This window comes from Tasmannia lanceolata, unplaced genomic scaffold (assembly GCF_043159265.1).
Source record: "Tasmannia lanceolata isolate RefF3 unplaced genomic scaffold, GAP_Taslan_0.1 ptg000021l, whole genome shotgun sequence".
Lineage (NCBI taxonomy): Eukaryota > Viridiplantae > Streptophyta > Magnoliopsida > Canellales > Winteraceae > Tasmannia > Tasmannia lanceolata.
The window spans coordinates 6,601,594-6,620,224 of NW_027518698.1; positions in this window are offsets into that span (position 1 = coordinate 6,601,594).

Consider the following 18,631-nt stretch of genomic DNA (forward strand, 5'->3'; position numbering starts at 1 on the left):
AGGCAATCCGAATTCCACACGAAAGAGACTGACAGAGTCGCCACCTAGATGTGGGATCTAGGACCCATAATTAACCAGAAATCTAGACTCGCTACCTGGTTACGAGAATGGAAGGTATGGGGAGTTATCCACCACATGCACCATTCCTGCCCGATAATCGGTCTTCGATTCCAAAAGCTAACTCTTTTAAATTTATTTTAAATGGCTCATTCAACTCTATGTTAATGTGCGAACTAAGTGACATGCATCCTATGATCTAATTTCAATGTGAATCCTAGATGTGTATCTTGATTTATTAATTTGTCTGGATTCATTCTAAGTGAAAGTTCTCCTAGAATTCTAATTTCATGGAAAGCCCTAAATGATTTGATTAAGCATTTACAAGAAAATTAATATCCAAAACACCACAATTTGTTGTGGTGCCGACTCGCGGGTGGTATGCCGTCAGACATCCAAGCTGCCTACGTACCCAAGCCTCACTGGGATCAGAGTCGACGTAGTTCGGTGCACCTAAGCTAAGCTACTTATGCCTAACTCAACTAGGACACCGACCTAGACGGGATTGACTGTTTCAACAGTTTTAGGAGAAGTTATTTAATTCAAGTTGAGGATTTTATTATCTTAAGATTTCATCTAAGATGCTATATGATTCTCATCTAAATGCAAATGGTCCCTTAGACTAATGCAGGTTTGCCTACATCCTAGTTTACTAGCTTGTCCTAGGGAAAGATTGGGTGACTAGTGTAACTAGACCTATGGCACGGTTGCTATACATAGCAAGCGTCCGTGATGAGGCCGGACTCCTAACTCTAGGACTCCCTAAAACCTAAGACTCCCTAAAACTTAGGACACGACACGACACGACACCAGTGTTCCTAAATTGGGCTCTAAGGGTTCCTAAAGGAATTTTGAATCCACCGGCTCTTGGGAATCTCGAATTCTTTTGGGTTTGTGGAAACTTTTAGAGTTTTCTTGAAGCTTTTATTATCTGAAGGTATTTAGTGTGTTTGGTAGCTTTTAAAGTTGTTTATTTAGAAGGTTTTAGTTTCATTTGAAATTTTTAGTGGTCTTTTGGTTAATGGCTTTTAACGGATTTTTATCAGTGGATTTTAAATGGGTGAATTTTAGTTTTGTTAATTTTAGGTTGGATGTACTTTAGATTAATGTCTTTCGATTTTGGTTTGGAAAATGACGTTAACACAACCAAGTTTTGACAATTGCACAAATTCGACAAACCATTGACCATTAAAAGATCTGACAAATGCAGCCCACTAAAACTGTCGTAACTCTTTAACCGCTTGGCCAAATTCAACGTACAAACATGCGTTGGAAAGATCTTTTATAGGGCTACAACTTTGTAGTTCTCCATTGTTTGTAAATCTGTGATTTAGAGGTTCGAATTTGTGTTGCAAACAAAAGGACAGCAACATTAAACTGGAAATGCCTAAAGGTGTGCCGCAACCATTTTGGACTTAACTTTTTAACCGCTCGCTGTCTGATCTAGCACGAATACTCGTTGGAAACGGCACGAAAATATCTACGACTTTGTAGTTAACCATTTCCCACGATTCGGTTGTTTAGAGGTCGAAAAATCTGTTTAAAGTCTAACAGCTAGCACTATGACGGGAATGATATTGGCACCCCCATGTTTTCTTTTGATAGTTCTTATTTTTTTAGTGATTAAAAGACGGTGAATATGAAAAATGGCTTGAATGGGCCTGAGATTAGATTCAAATGGGATGTTTGAAAAAGGGGTTGTTTTTATCTACTTGGCAAGGTGGGGTATGGATATTGGGTTCTTGAGATTGAGTGGGGGCTGTTGTTATCAAATTGGAGTGGGGGCTGTTGTTATCAATTGAAAGATGGAGGTTTTGTAAGCCAAATTAAATGGGTTTTGATAATTCATGTAAAATTCAAGTTTTCTTTCTTGTAAATGTTCAAATTTTTTAATGAATTGTTTTCCCAAAAGAAATCTAAATTCCCTAACAAGCCAATGATTTCAACATCCCATTGCAAATAGGTTCTAATGACCCTAACACATTAATCATATTTAGCATAAGTGAGAACATGACCAAGGCCAAACTAGTACAAAATTAAACATGACATCAACAAAAATATACGCAAAACAACACTCAATCCTACAAATATAGAAAAGAAAATAAAATTCCAAAAGACATACCTTTTTGTAGACGATATTCCATGCAAACTTATGGAGAAGAGGGATTTGGTCTAGAGAGAGGGCTTGAATTTTCTAAGAGAGGGGTTCTCTCCTCTTTTCTTTTTTTTCCTTCCTTTTTTGATGGTGGGATGAGAGGGTATTTATAGGAGAATGGGATAGGAGGTTAGGTGAGGTTAGGTGAGGTTAGGTGAGGTTAGGTGAGGTTAGGTAAGGTTAGGTGAGGTTAGGTGAGGTTAGGTGAGGTTTGGTGAGGTTTGGATGGTTATGATGAGAGGAGAGGTTAGGTGAGGTTAGGTGAGGTTTGGATGGTTAGGATGAGAGGAGAGGTTAGGTGGTTTTGGATGGTTAGACCCAGGTGTGGACCCCGATCCGGAGAGGACGAGTGCGGCGAGGGACGCGAGGTCCCCACAGCAATCCTCTAAGATCTCCACAATGTGAAGGAGAGCTCTGCCAAGGAACTCTCGAAACGGATGCCACCCTCACAGCATAGCACGAGTGGCGATACAAAACGAATGAGATACATCCTGATCAGGAGCCAGGGCTCGAAACCGAGATGTACCTAAAAAGAACTCAGAGTCGCCATCCATGGATAGGCCATGGAACCCTAAAATCAAATCCTCTGTGCAATGGATAACCAGAAATATATATGGGTTCGTGCCTGGTTACGAATGGGGAAGGTCTGAGAGCACCCCCAATTCGCCCGAGTGCAAGCACTTGGTCTCTTATGCCATTTTCATTAATTCCAAAGAAGTTTGAGTAAAAATCATGTGAAATGGGAACAATCCTCAGGAATCGTCTACCTAAGCATGCATTTCCTGAGAATGGAGAAATAAACACGTAAAATGAAATGAAAAATGTGTCACCTAAGCAAAGCTAGGTTATGAGTGACATGCCTAATGGGTGTCTAAGTTTCTGGTGGACACGCACATGCAAGCTACAACCAAAGGTATAGTATCAGTACAAGAAAGTAAGAAAACATATCAAAACATGAGACACAAATCTATGCTATGTATGACGGGACAAGACAAGTCCTAACTCTAATGCAGGACTGGACTCGGACCAGAATGGCCATCCATCCTAGCTGCGCTACGTATCCCGGCCTCGGGAAGAATCGGAGCCCACGTAGTTCGATGCCCTATTCTAAATTATGATGCCTAAGACATCTAGCCCTCTATCCTAGACTCGATCTAAAAGACCGAACCAGTTATTAAAGCTTCTTGTATGATTATTAAAATTCCAGTGAATTGTGGATTTTAGGACACCCTATATGCCCTAACTAATGCAAGTTGATTAGCCTTAGGCTAATGCAGGTGGTTCCTACAATCCTATGTGTAACTAGGCTGTGCAACCTAATGAAAACCACGGGCTGACTATATGCCTAGTCTAGCCATCGGTTCGACTAAATGTCTAACCGATCGACTCGAGGCCTCCTAACTCTAGGGACACTCACACGACAGGACATACCATATCAATACAAATCAAGACAAACTCCTAACTCTAGAACACAACCTAAACAGCTAGGACATACTCCTAACTCTAGAGGAAGATCTTTTTGAAAATGGTTTGAATATTTTTGTAACTTTGAAAGATTTAAAATTTTTATTTTTAAAGGTTTGGCTGGACTTGGGATGTGGATCCCAAGCTGCACTACGTACCTCGTGGAAGAGGATCAAGCCAACGTAGTTCGGAACGAACTCTCTACCTATCAAACACTTACGGCAAATCAACTATGCTCTAATAATACTATTATAAGAGCAAATGAGTCAAAGACTCTCTAATGACAGTAACTGGAGAATAAATGAGTCAAAGACTCTCTAATAAAAGCGACTAAAGGATAAACGAGTCAAAGACTCTCTAATAAGAGCAACTGATAACACTGAAATGAGATAACGAAGTCAAAGACTCTCTAATAATACTGCAAATGAAACAGATGAGTCAAAGACTCTCTAAAAACGGAAATACGAGTCAAAGACTCCAATGACACCAACTAAAAGATAAATGAGTCAAAGACTCTCTAAAGGAAAAGAAACACGAGTCAAAGACTCCACTAACATTAACTAAAGGATTAATGAGTAAAGACTCTCTAAAAGAGATGAAAAACACGAGTCAAAGACTCCACTAACACCAACTAAAGGATATATGAGTCAAAGACTCTCTAAAGGAAAAGAAATACGAGTCAAAGACTCCACTAACACCAACTAAAGGATAAATGAGTCAAAGACTCTCTAAAAGAGATGAAAATACGAGTCAAAGACTCCACTAACACCAACTAAAGGATATATGAGTCAAAGACTCTCTAAAGGAAAAGAAATACGAGTCAAAGACTCCACTAACACCAACTAAAGGATAAATGAGTCAAAGACTCTCTAAAAGAGATGAAAATACGAGTCAAAGACTCCACTAACACCAACTAAAGGATATATGAGTCAAAGACTCTCTAAAGGAAAAGAAACACGAGTCAAAGACTCTACTAACACCAACTAAAGGCTAAATGAGTCAAAGACTCTCTAAAGGAAAAGAAACATGAGTCAAAGACTCTACTAACACCAACTAAAGGATAAATGAGTCAAAGACTCTCTAAAAGAGATGAAAACACGAGTCAAAGACTCTACTAACACCAACTAAAGGATATATGAGTCAAAGACTCTCTAAAGGAAAAGAAACACGAGTCAAAGACTCCACTAACACCAACTAAAGGATAAATGAGTCAAAGACTCTCTAAAAGAGATGAAAACACGAGTCAAATCAGATAATATAAGATTGAAAATCTGTGATCAAGATGAGATGAGATAGCATAAGATTGCTTTCAACGGATGGATCATGAATGACTAATCCTATGAGATCTTTGGAAATGAATGGGATTTACATCCTAACCCCAAAGGAAAAGTTTTTTAATCTTCGCACATTTTATCAGTGTTACCTGAAGGCATCAACCCTAACCATAATCTAGCGGAGTGGAGAGAGGATCTCGACTCATGACTTTGTTTGTGTACCTAGGACCGATCGTAGCCATTGGAAGATGGACTACGGCCTAATCTAGACACAAATGGGTAGGATATCCTAAACTAGGCTCACACACGTGATGCACATGTGTTCGTATACTACATGCATGTGTGGGTTAATCTAGGGGTAAGGCCAAGAGTTCCCTTAGCGCGAATCCATGTTCGATATACTGTACCAGTGTCCGGCGTATCAGTACGTGAACAAGAGATCCGTTTACGTACCATAAAGGTACTAGGCTAAGGGTGGAATGCTTCTCTAGCACAGAGGCACCAGGTGATGAAATCCCAGTCAACCATGCTAGATAACACTCCGGGTTCCTAAAATAGGACGTGTGTGCATGTGAGATGCAGGGGTTTAGATGCAAGTGATGTAAGTGTGTGCAATAAGTTCGCGCAATCTATGATGCCTTCAGGTTTTGTTAGATTAAGTTTGAGTAAATGTGATGAGAAAATAAAACATACAAACTAATCACAGCATCAGGATTTTACAAAGGAAATCAGTGATTCCTAAGGTTTCTATTTTGATAATTTAATGATTGAATATGTGATGGAATATTATGATCTGGAAATTTTTAAAACAATTTGATTTTAATTCAATTTACTCAAGGATTTTAAAAGGTTTCAATTCAGATTGTAGATTTACACATCAACATATAACAAATCTTTTCAGAACAAGATGAAATTTTTACAGTAACTTCTCCTTAATTATATAAGATTATAATAAAAATTTCATAGATTTTAAATGTGGTTTGCTATTAGTTTTTCAATGTTGAAAGTTTCTGTCCAGATTGTGAATTAACACAGTAACGTATAGCAAATCAATTCAAAACAATATGAAATTTCTATAGTATGTGTATTACAATAAGAAAGGATTACTGTAAAAGTTTCATAAATTTTAAAAATGATTTACTATTAATTTACGATTTTACAAATATCCATCCAGATTATGAATTAACAAAGAAACACATAGTAAATCAAATCCAAATCAGTTTAAACTTTATGAAAACATGTAATTCCAGTAGTCATTATCAAACAAATATTTTCAGAAGTTTTCATTGCAATTTACTATTTTTATCAGATTTAATACAGCATGCATGATTTTACGTAAAAAATCATAAACAAATATCCAACAGCAACCAAAAATCTTGAAAAATTCACGGGAGATTAGATTAGATTTAATTTGCATCTCATCCAAATTTGACTTTTGAAAACATTATAGAGTTTTTGAAAATTGGTTTTTTCCAAAAATACCCCTAGAGTTAAATGAATTTTTAAACCCTTTAAATCAAATCAAGAATTCATAAAGAAATTCGTACTAATTCAAAATCTTACAATTATGTTATGTTTAAATTTTCATTGATTTTGGATCTATGTTGACATCTTCTTAAATTCAATCTTTAGAATTTTACCCCTTTGAGGGTAAAGTTCAAAAGGTCAAATTACGGTCAAAACGAAGTCAAAATTCTTCGAAATTCCAGATTTCTACACTTCTTAATGTTCAAAACACTCAGAGATTGAAAAAAACATATTTTGAATAACAATAAGAAAAAATAAAAATAAATCACAAATTCAATCCTAGCATGCTTCTAGTTTAAGATATATGAAAGAGGGTTTTGGAATACCAACCTTGCTAGCTCTCCTTGTCTCTAGGGTAAGTAATCCTCGGATATACGCTTTGTCTTACCCTTTCAATTAGCAAAGAAAACCCCCAAAAAAAATGTTGCCGCCGATCCGTTCCGCCGTCTTCACTTTCTCTTAGAGGGAAGGATTGGGAGGTGATTGGGAGAGATAATGGGAGAAGAATATAGGGAAAGGGATTGGAGGGAGTGATTGGAAGAGATAATGGAAGAGAAAAAGATAATGGAAGATAAATCTCTCCTTTTTCTCCTCCTTTTTTATGGATGGGAAGGAAGATATATATAGGGAGAGAAAGAGAGAGAGAGAGATGTGTTGGTGGAGAGCTCATCATGTTGTCCCTCTTAGTGGAGAATCCATCATCATTCTTCTTAGTGGAGGGCCCATCATGTTTCTTAGTGGAGAATCCATCATCATTCTTCTTAGTGGAGGGCCCATCATGTTTCTTAGTGGAGAATCCATCATCATTCTTCTTAGTGGAGGGCCCATCATGTTTCTTAGTGGAGAATCCATCATCATTCTTCTTAGTGGAGGGCCCATCATGTTTCTTAGTGGAGAATCCATCATTATTGTTCTTAGTGGAGGGCCCATCATGTTTCTTTAGTGGAGAATCCATCATTATTGTTCTTCATAAGAGGCCTCACAAGAGGCCCTACTGAGGCCCCACAATGTGGGCCCCACAACGCGGGCCCCACAACGTGGGCCCCACAATGTGGGCCCTCGGTTGATTCGAATTTTAAACAAATGTTCAATGCGGGCCCACCAAACGGGTCCAAATTCTCCCTCGCTTGGATTCTTATGAATAATCTCTCTCAACCTCTCACGGAAAAATGCGAAACATGGCGGAAATGATCGGATGGGGTTTCTCCCAAGCATAGCGAACTTGGGTCCGGTCAAAATGGGGTGTCTACAGATGCCCCTCTTTGGCAGAGCGTGTGTAACACGCGAATGGCAAAGCTGAACAGACGACACATTTTGACTGACCCGAAACCAAAACAAAGCAAATTTTTGGGTTTTCAGTTTTAAAACGATATTCACAAAGATAAAACTCTACTAACAATAGGGAGATAGTCTCTCACCGACTCTTAACTCGGCAACTAAGACATCTCAAAGAGATAGTCTCTCCCTAATACTCATGACTCGACTAATTAATAAAAAACGAACGAACGATTACAAAAACACAAACATTTTTTCTTTTTCTTTTTTTTTATATATCAGGCTAAGCCAAAGTACACATAACAATTGCTCAAAGAGCACAAACCAAACAAACAAACCAATCACTTCAATTACTCAAAGAGCTTTCATTTTTTTTTTCTTAGAAACCACGTTGCAATTTGTCTAAGACAAGCACAAACTCAAACACTTAAAGAGTTTTTCCTTTTTAGAAACCTGCAAAAATAGGCCAAAGACCAATGTATTGAAACTCGTCCAAAACAAGTTCAAAACCAAACACTCAAAGAGTTTTTTTTCTTTTTAGAAACCTACAAAAATAGGCCAAAGACCAATGTATTGAAACTCGTCCAAAACAAGTTCAAAACCAAACACTCAAAGAGTTTTTCCTTTTTAGAAACCTGCAAAAATAGGCCAAAGACCAATGTATTGAAACTCGTCCAAAACAAGTTCAAAACCAAACACTCAAAGAGTTTTTTTTCTTTTTAGAAACCTACAAAAATAGGCCAAAGACCAATGTATTGAAACTCGTCCAAAACAAGTTCAAAACCAAACACTCAAAGAGTTTTTTTTTTTTTTTTTTTTTTTTAAATCATGCCGATCAGTCAAAGACTCGACCAATTATTAGGGTAATCGAATATTCAAGCTAAACTCAAACTTCTAATACCCGAGACGAGACTAAGTCTCAAGCCCAGCGATAGTTATACAGATCATTGCTGAAAATAAATCTGTGTAACTATCCGAGTAACTCTGACTCCTCTCTTTCAAGGTAGCGAATCACTCCGGATCATGCGGTTCTGCTAAACAGTTCCACGTAAATCCAAATTCGTAGGTCCTGCTAAACAGTCCCCTACAAACCTCTTCGCAGATACACATGACTCCTAACACGTTAGGAAGCTGCACATTGCGGGACGATGATTAGGTAAGTCACCACTTGACATTACACTACTAATCATCTGGGTACTAAGTACCAGAGGCGAGACTAAGTCTCAAGCCTAGCGATAGTTATACAGATCATTACTGAAAATAAATCTGTTTAACTATCCGAGTAACTCTGACTCCTCTCTTTCAAGGTAGCGAATCACTCCGGATCACGCGGTTCTGCTAAACAGTTCCACATAAACCCAAATTCGTAGGTCCTGCTAAACAGTCCCCTACAAACCTCTTCGCAGATACACATGACTCCTAACTCGTTAAGAAGCTGCACATTGCGGAACGATGATTAGGTAAGTCACTACTTGACATTACACTACTAATCATCGGGGTACTAAATACCCGGGAGAAGGAAGAAAAGACCAATCCGTGTAACACAGGATCGGAAATATTTTCCTTATTAAAACATTTCAAAAAGACCAAACCGTGTAACACAGGTTCGATAATTTCCATCTCTATTAAAATCTTTCAAAAGGACCAAACCGTGTAACACAGGTTCGGTAATTCCTATCTCTGTTAAAAACTTTCAAAACGACCAAACTGTGTAACACAGGTTCGGTAATTTCAAACTCTGTTAAAATCTTTCAAAAAGACCAAACCGCGTAACGCAAGTTCGGTAATTTCAAACTCTGTTAAAATCTTTCAAAAGGAATGAAGAATTTACCATCTTTGATCGATTTCACTAATGGGCCAGTCATCTCTTACCAAGAATAACTAGGAGCGCATGATCTTTGCTGAAAGCAAAACTCAAATAGATTGATGAGATTTTCAGGTGCTGACTCTCTTTAACAGGTGAGAAGCATTTTGATGAGGTTTGAAGGATGCAGGAGTAGATTTTATACTCCGCTGGGAATTAAAGTTTCTGAAACTGACTCCAAAAGAAACAATTGGATCAAGGAATTCAACTCAAAGAGCATGTTCAAGCTTCTCTGCTTTCTATTTGCTAAGAATAGATATCCCAGTTATCATTGTGTAATATCTTTTATGACGTAAGTCATAAAAGATGCCCCTAGTATGATGTGCTTCCATGACAAAGTCTTAAGAAGGCAGAACCAAGGTAAGTAGAAAAAATTTGAGTTTGCATGGGTTCTTTCTTTGGTATAGTGGTAAAACCAACTCTACAAAGGCTGAACGTAAGAATTCTTCATTTTGCTCAGTGTTTGAGGCTTTGATGTTTCAGGCAGGTCAGAATAAAAAATCTCTTGCCCTTCTTTGATTCTTAAACCAGGATCTACTTTGAATTTTCTTTTCACTTTGGAAGGTATACACCCATTCTCTCCAGTGCCAAACACTTTTGATTCTAAAAGAAAACAATGATAAACAAGGAACAGACTCCTGAAGACTCTTTCAAAGAAGACTTACAATATTCAAATGATTTGACTAAATTTTGATTCACTCTTAAATCAAATGTATCATTTTTTAATGGTAAGGTCAGCCACTCTCAGAGTAGTCTAAAAAACTATGTCAAGATGGCCTAATTTCCTCCATCGGGATCTCCGTCATGGTTATTACCCCTTTCGGATTGCTCGGTCTTAATGCCCCTAGTTTAAAAAGGTGTCAAAATAAGTCTCGCTGACACTACTCGGATTCCAGGATTCTGCCCTGTGCAGAGGTGGCTTCTCCGTCTCCCTGATTTCTCTCTTCAAAAGAAGTCATAACTTTTGCTTTCCAAGCTTTCAGTCTGAAAGACCACTTATCTCAACTTTTGCTTGTACTCAAACTTGGGAATTCTACGTAACTGAGGAACTCCTTCTGCTTCTATTCAACTCAACTGTTCATGGGAAGTCTTTGCCCTTGACTGGATTACCTCTTCAAGTTTTCAATCCAGCAGACCACTACCCTGACTTTTTGCATAAGCTAACTCTTTTGGCTGTTAACTTAGCAAATGTATATCTCTAGGCCGTCCTTTCGGGTTTTCAACCTAGTGGGTCTTCAGACTCTCATTCTTTTCTTTCTGTTTTTCTTTTCATTCGCCTCGAACCTTTGCTTGTTTCACCAGAAGGACTTTCTAGGTGGGCTTGGGTTCGAAAGGGTTGAATACCTAAGGTTCTAAAGATTTGAACCGGATCTGGTCTAGCCAGACTACCTACGTACCCCAAAGATGGAGGATCAGATCCGCGTAGTTCGCTTTGGGATTTTTCAAAGAATGGTTTAGCATTTAGCTTCAAAATTTTCAAAGGGGATTTTATCCCAAGGTTTGACCGAACTTGAATTAATCAAGTTGCCTACGTACCCCTGAAGAGGTGGGGATCAGGTCCGACGTAGTTCGGGTGCATAAATGCCCCGGGTTTATAATGTGTTTGAAAAGAAGTTGTTTTAATTTTGCTTTTGGCCCAAAGGGTTTACAAATGGATTTTAAAACATTAGGATTTTGGCTATAAAAGCTCAAACGATCAAGGATGGCCTCCTGATGTATTTGATGTACAAGCCCTTTTGTTTAAGGTTCAAAGCCTTTGAAAAAAATTTTTTTTTTTTTTTTTTTTTTTTTGAGGAGTCTGGTGGTTTTCTGGCAAAACTTCAACCACTGTGCTCCACTCCCGTCTCAAAGATCTTGAATATATGCTCAAGATTCCACAACTCTGTCTGAAAATCTTCTCTCAATATCTCATCAGCTCCACAGGATGCCTGACGCTTATCTCTTTAAAATTTTATTCCTCAACTGGATGTCTAAAGCAGATGAAGTCTTGCTTTGATCAACGACAGGGCATTCCCCTGGTTTATCCTTATAGGATCAAGCAAAACTACCTCAAACCCCTCTAAACAGGTTTATCAATTCTTTGCGCTCCTTAGGAGATAAAGTTTTTCCAATCCATCCATCCCGAGTTTCGGATTTCGATACCACTATCAATGGCTTTGATTTCTTCTTTAAGTGGCTATGCTCAACGCTCTTCCTCTCGTTCGACCATCTTTCAGATCTCGAGGTGAATTTCGTCTGCATTCTCATCCGAGAAGGGGGTCTTTAGTTGTTTAAACATTAGATCTAAGAGTGAATCATAGAGTATCAAAGATACGAAATCAACAATTTTATTGAATTGAGGACTGTAAGTACATTGATGATTTTTGACACACCTCAATGGGCTCTTCAACAGTTCTGATAGAAAACAGAATACTGACTCTGTATAAGAAAGATTGACAGACATGACTTCATTTTTTTTTTTTTTAACATCTACGTAACTGAACTTTTTCAACTTAGAGAGAAGAAAGTTGATGTACACTCAATGAAAGACAAATCTAAAGATACAGGACACTTCTTCAAAGGTAGTGAACTGACACTGAAAGCTTATAGGTGATACACCTTTCCTCATGATAATGATAACTATAAAGTTCAATCCCGGAGTAGAAATCACAGAAAAGGCAACTCCACAAGGTCTAGGTTAAATGGGGCAACAAAAGGCTTATGTTGACAATGTGGGTAAAACAATAGACTGCCTGGATCAAGTATGATTAGAAATAGTCAGTCTTTAGAAAAAATGGTCTTTCGCTAAACATAGACTCTTGACTTGGAAGCACACACACTAGATCAATAGTCATGGGATAAAGATTCTGAACAAACAGAGAAAAGAGTAATCTTGAAATACACCAAAGGGTATTTTATTCTAAAAATCAAAGAAATATTGTCTATGAAGGTCAAAGCGAAATAGACAGTGATATTATGACCTACATCAACAGGGTTTCAATGAATTCTCAATCCACACCTTGAAGTCTCATTTGAGTATAACTGCTCTTCTTTTTGGGAATGAAAGAGTCAGGAACGATAAACATCCATAATCAAAATAAATTTCGATCTCAGCAATGATCATGCACTCAAAGAATACAGGTAAGATCAAACTTTTCCATTAATGATTTCGATATGATCCAAGGGTAAAAGATATATGATAGGTAAACATGGATCAAAAAATCAATGGCTCAGATAATAGACCATGGCCATAAGAATGACAAAAGTAGGGTCAAAGACCAGATCTAAAATCTGAATGATGGATATCAACAACTGTACGATCAATATGAGATGAAATGATAGACCATGGTCATAAGGACAGCAAACGAGCTATCGGCCAGATCTCAAGACAAAACGGGTAAGGATTTAATCCTACTGAATGATGTATACATGAAAATCAAGACAAGGCAGACTGACTCCAAAGGATAGCAATCATGCTTAACATGCTTTTGGATAAAATCCAGCAGCATAACGGCTATACGAGGAGGTCAAGGTCCAGACTAAGTAAACAGACTCTAAAGAGTAGCCGTCATGCTCAAAATGTTCTGGATAAAATCCGGCAGTATAACGACTATACAAGGGATCACCCTAGCTCAATCGAAAGGTATGAATAACGGTTACTAGAGAAGGGCGATCAACAGATGGACTAACCAAAGGTGAGAATATACAACAATGGGTCAAACCCTATAATCAACAGATCAAGGGCTAAACCCGGCCAAGGTAATGACGGTCAAAATCCACTGACTAGATCTAGATCTAAATTCAGAATGGATATAACCGACTGAAAGGAATAAGGAATCTCTAACTAAGAGGAGAACCATAATATACATAATCAGTATATATAAGTAAATACACATACACACAAATCCTAACCAGGGGCACCAGCCCTAATTCTAATCTAACGGAGTCGAGAAAATCTCGACTCAAGACAGACTGATGAGTGTGCTAGGACCATGTTGTAGCCATATAAAATGAGCTACCCTAGTCTACAAATGGGGCAAAGCTCCTAACTCTAGGCTTCACATGTGTAAGCAACACATGTTCGACCCTATATGAATGCAATATACACACGGGTACTCCCTAGTTGGGCTTCACTAGGTCAGTGAGTATATATATATATAAAACAAAGTAGGGCTCCGGACTCAATCTAATGGGTGCTATGCATATGAAACATACTTAATATGTAGCGCTGGCGCATAGCTTGGAAATAGATTCAACAGTACCATCAGGATGTAATAACATCCCAGTCAGGCACGCATTGAATCTATCCCATGGAGCCAATAATGAAAAACAATGAAAAACAATAAAAGAAATAAAAAAATATGACAATGCATGATGTGCAGTGTGTGAATCCTTTGTTTTAATTACGCACCTACCTGGTGCCCCTGGATTCTAACGATAGAGTTCCCATTTAAAATGATTTTAGCTCAAATTTCTCCAAAGTTAATAAAAATGCATTTTTAAAGAGTTAGGCAATGTTTCAAGAACTCCCCAGCAGAGTCGCCAGCCTGTGGACCCCGATCCGGAGAGGACGAGTGCGGCGAGGGACGCGAGGTCCCCACAGCAATCCTCTAAGATCTCCACAATGTGAAGGAGAGCTCTGCCAAGGAACTCTCGAAACGGATGCCACCCTCACAGCATAGCACGAGTGGCGATACAAAACGAATGAGATACATCCTGATCAGGAGCCAGGGCTCGAAACCGAGATGTACCTAAAAAGAACTCAGAGTCGCCATCCATGGATAGGCCATGGAACCCTAAAATCAAATCCTCTGTGCAATGGATAACCAGAAATATATATGGGTTCGTGCCTGGTTACGAATGGGGAAGGTCTGAGAGCACCCCCAATTCGCCCGAGTGCAAGCACTTGGTCTCTTATGCCATTTTCATTAATTCCAAAGAAGTTTGAGTAAAAATCATGTGAAATGGGAACAATCCTCAGGAATCGTCTACCTAAGCATGCATTTCCTGAGAATGGAGAAATAAACACGTAAAATGAAATGAAAAATGTGTCACCTAAGCAAAGCTAGGTTATGAGTGACATGCCTAATGGGTGTCTAAGTTTCTGGTGGACACGCACATGCAAGCTACAACCAAAGGTATAGTATCAGTACAAGAAAGTAAGAAAACATATCAAAACATGAGACACAAATCTATGCTATGTATGACGGGACAAGACAAGTCCTAACTCTAATGCAGGACTGGACTCGGACCAGAATGGCCATCCATCCTAGCTGCGCTACGTATCCCGGCCTCGGGAAGAATCGGAGCCCACGTAGTTCGATGCCCTATTCTAAATTATGATGCCTAAGACATCTAGCCCTCTATCCTAGACTCGATCTAAAAGACCGAACCAGTTATTAAAGCTTCTTGTATGATTATTAAAATTCCAGTGAATTGTGGATTTTAGGACACCCTATATGCCCTAACTAATGCAAGTTGATTAGCCTTAGGCTAATGCAGGTGGTTCCTACAATCCTATGTGTAACTAGGCTGTGCAACCTAATGAAAACCACGGGCTGACTATATGCCTAGTCTAGCCATCGGTTCGACTAAATGTCTAACCGATCGACTCGAGGCCTCCTAACTCTAGGGACACTCACACGACAGGACATACCATATCAATACAAATCAAGACAAACTCCTAACTCTAGAACACAACCTAAACAGCTAGGACATACTCCTAACTCTAGAGGAAGATCTTTTTGAAAATGGTTTGAATATTTTTGTAACTTTGAAAGATTTAAAATTTTTATTTTTAAAGGTTTGGCTGGACTTGGGATGTGGATCCCAAGCTGCACTACGTACCTCGTGGAAGAGGATCAAGCCAACGTAGTTCGGAACGAACTCTCTACCTATCAAACACTTACGGCAAATCAACTATGCTCTAATAATACTATTATAAGAGCAAATGAGTCAAAGACTCTCTAATGACAGTAACTGGAGAATAAATGAGTCAAAGACTCTCTAATAAAAGCGACTAAAGGATAAACGAGTCAAAGACTCTCTAATAAGAGCAACTGATAACACTGAAATGAGATAACGAAGTCAAAGACTCTCTAATAATACTGCAAATGAAACAGATGAGTCAAAGACTCTCTAAAAACGGAAATACGAGTCAAAGACTCCAATGACACCAACTAAAAGATAAATGAGTCAAAGACTCTCTAAAGGAAAAGAAACACGAGTCAAAGACTCCACTAACATTAACTAAAGGATTAATGAGTAAAGACTCTCTAAAAGAGATGAAAAACACGAGTCAAAGACTCCACTAACACCAACTAAAGGATATATGAGTCAAAGACTCTCTAAAGGAAAAGAAATACGAGTCAAAGACTCCACTAACACCAACTAAAGGATAAATGAGTCAAAGACTCTCTAAAAGAGATGAAAATACGAGTCAAAGACTCCACTAACACCAACTAAAGGATATATGAGTCAAAGACTCTCTAAAGGAAAAGAAATACGAGTCAAAGACTCCACTAACACCAACTAAAGGATAAATGAGTCAAAGACTCTCTAAAAGAGATGAAAATACGAGTCAAAGACTCCACTAACACCAACTAAAGGATATATGAGTCAAAGACTCTCTAAAGGAAAAGAAACACGAGTCAAAGACTCTACTAACACCAACTAAAGGCTAAATGAGTCAAAGACTCTCTAAAGGAAAAGAAACATGAGTCAAAGACTCTACTAACACCAACTAAAGGATAAATGAGTCAAAGACTCTCTAAAAGAGATGAAAACACGAGTCAAAGACTCTACTAACACCAACTAAAGGATATATGAGTCAAAGACTCTCTAAAGGAAAAGAAACACGAGTCAAAGACTCCACTAACACCAACTAAAGGATAAATGAGTCAAAGACTCTCTAAAAGAGATGAAAACACGAGTCAAATCAGATAATATAAGATTGAAAATCTGTGATCAAGATGAGATGAGATAGCATAAGATTGCTTTCAACGGATGGATCATGAATGACTAATCCTATGAGATCTTTGGAAATGAATGGGATTTACATCCTAACCCCAAAGGAAAAGTTTTTTAATCTTCGCACATTTTATCAGTGTTACCTGAAGGCATCAACCCTAACCATAATCTAGCGGAGTGGAGAGAGGATCTCGACTCATGACTTTGTTTGTGTACCTAGGACCGATCGTAGCCATTGGAAGATGGACTACGGCCTAATCTAGACACAAATGGGTAGGATATCCTAAACTAGGCTCACACACGTGATGCACATGTGTTCGTATACTACATGCATGTGTGGGTTAATCTAGGGGTAAGGCCAAGAGTTCCCTTAGCGCGAATCCATGTTCGATATACTGTACCAGTGTCCGGCGTATCAGTACGTGAACAAGAGATCCGTTTACGTACCATAAAGGTACTAGGCTAAGGGTGGAATGCTTCTCTAGCACAGAGGCACCAGGTGATGAAATCCCAGTCAACCATGCTAGATAACACTCCGGGTTCCTAAAATAGGACGTGTGTGCATGTGAGATGCAGGGGTTTAGATGCAAGTGATGTAAGTGTGTGCAATAAGTTCGCGCAATCTATGATGCCTTCAGGTTTTGTTAGATTAAGTTTGAGTAAATGTGATGAGAAAATAAAACATACAAACTAATCACAGCATCAGGATTTTACAAAGGAAATCAGTGATTCCTAAGGTTTCTATTTTGATAATTTAATGATTGAATATGTGATGGAATATTATGATCTGGAAATTTTTAAAACAATTTGATTTTAATTCAATTTACTCAAGGATTTTAAAAGGTTTCAATTCAGATTGTAGATTTACACATCAACATATAACAAATCTTTTCAGAACAAGATGAAATTTTTACAGTAACTTCTCCTTAATTATATAAGATTATAATAAAAATTTCATAGATTTTAAATGTGGTTTGCTATTAGTTTTTCAATGTTGAAAGTTTCTGTCCAGATTGTGAATTAACACAGTAACGTATAGCAAATCAATTCAAAACAATATGAAATTTCTATAGTATGTGTATTACAATAAGAAAGGATTACTGTAAAAGTTTCATAAATTTTAAAAATGATTTACTATTAATTTACGATTTTACAAATATCCATCCAGATTATGAATTAACAAAGAAACACATAGTAAATCAAATCCAAATCAGTTTAAACTTTATGAAAACATGTAATTCCAGTAGTCATTATCAAACAAATATTTTCAGAAGTTTTCATTGCAATTTACTATTTTTATCAGATTTAATACAGCATGCATGATTTTACGTAAAAAATCATAAACAAATATCCAACAGCAACCAAAAATCTTGAAAAATTCACGGGAGATTAGATTAGATTTAATTTGCATCTCATCCAAATTTGACTTTTGAAAACATTATAGAGTTTTTGAAAATTGGTTTTTTCCAAAAATACCCCTAGAGTTAAATGAATTTTTAAACCCTTTAAATCAAATCAAGAATTCATAAAGAAATTCGTACTAATTCAAAATCTTACAATTATGTTATGTTTAAATTTTCATTGATTTTGGATCTATGTTGACATCTTCTTAAATTCAATCTTTAGAATTTTACCCCTTTGAGGGTAAAGTTCAAAAGGTCAAATTACGGTCAAAACGAAGTCAAAATTCTTCGAAATTCCAGATTTCTACACTTCTTAATGTTCAAAACACTCAGAGATTGAAAAAAACATATTTTGAATAACAATAAGAAAAAATAAAAATAAATCACAAATTCAATCCTAGCATGCTTCTAGTTTAAGATATATGAAAGAGGGTTTTGGAATACCAACCTTGCTAGCTCTCCTTGTCTCTAGGGTAAGTAATCCTCGGATATACGCTTTGTCTTACCCTTTCAATTAGCAAAGAAAACCCCCAAAAAAAATGTTGCCGCCGATCCGTTCCGCCGTCTTCACTTTCTCTTAGAGGGAAGGATTGGGAGGTGATTGGGAGAGATAATGGGAGAAGAATATAGGGAAAGGGATTGGAGGGAGTGATTGGAAGAGATA